Below are 1,015 nucleotides of genomic sequence, written 5' to 3'. Positions count from 1 at the left end.
CCTGGGGTCCCAGGTCTTGTCCCGGGGTCCCAGGTCATGTCCCGGGGTCCCCCACCTTGTCCCGAGGTCCCGTGTTTGTTGTGTGGGGTCCCAGGTCTTGTCCTGGGGTCCCAGGTCATGTCCCGGGGTCCCCCACCTTGTCCCGGGGGCCCCCACCTTGTCCCGGGGTCCCAGGTTGTGTGGGGTCCCATGTTGTGTGGGGTCCCAGGTCTTGTCCCGGGGTCCCAGGTCATGTCCCGGGGTCCCCCACCTTGTCCCAGGGTCCCCCACCTTGTCCTGGGGTCCCGTGTTTGTTGTGTGGGGTCCCAGGTCATGTCCCGGGGTCCCCCACCCAGTCCCGGGACCCCCGCAGGGCCCCTGGCACAAACACACGGTGCCGTCTGGTTTCACGCAGCCAGAAGACAGGTGAGGTGCTGCTCCCTGAACCGAGGACACAGACCTTTTCTCGGGGCTGCAGCTGTTTCCAGCCGTGCCTCTCGGCACTGGGCAGTCGCCAGGCCCCAACACAACACACCCGACACCCTTTCCGTGAGCCCCTGCACCAGCGAGGAGCACCGACCTGCAGCCTTCCCGGGAAGGTGAAGGTTTTACCAGTAGGAGCGTGACAGAGCCCTGGGACAGGGGGGTGTGGAGTCCCCATCTCTGGGGACATTCCAGACCCCCCTGATGCAGCCCTGGGTGATGTGCTCCTGGGGATCCTGCTGGAGCAGGGGGTTGGACTGGCTCCAGAGGTCCCTTCCACCCCTGACAATTCCGTGATCTGTTAAGAAGCAAGTTCCCTGTGCCAGTGCGTGTAATTCCTGCCGCCCGGCGGGGCGGGCAGAGCAAGGCAGGCGCTCCTCCCGCATCCCTCTGCTGCTCCCGCATCCCTCTGCTGCTCCCGCAACCCTCTGCTGCTCCCTGCTGCTCCCGCATCCCTCTGCTGCTCCCTGCTGCTCCCCGCATCCCTCTGCTGCTCCCGCAACCCTCTGCTGCTCCCGCAGCCCTCTGCTGCTCCCCGCCGCTCCCCCACCCC

This window comes from Chaetura pelagica, unplaced genomic scaffold (genome assembly GCF_000747805.2).
Source record: "Chaetura pelagica isolate M959 unplaced genomic scaffold, ChaPel_1.0 scaffold185, whole genome shotgun sequence".
NCBI lineage: Eukaryota > Metazoa > Chordata > Aves > Apodiformes > Apodidae > Chaetura > Chaetura pelagica.
Note: the sequence above shows the minus strand (reverse complement) of the source record.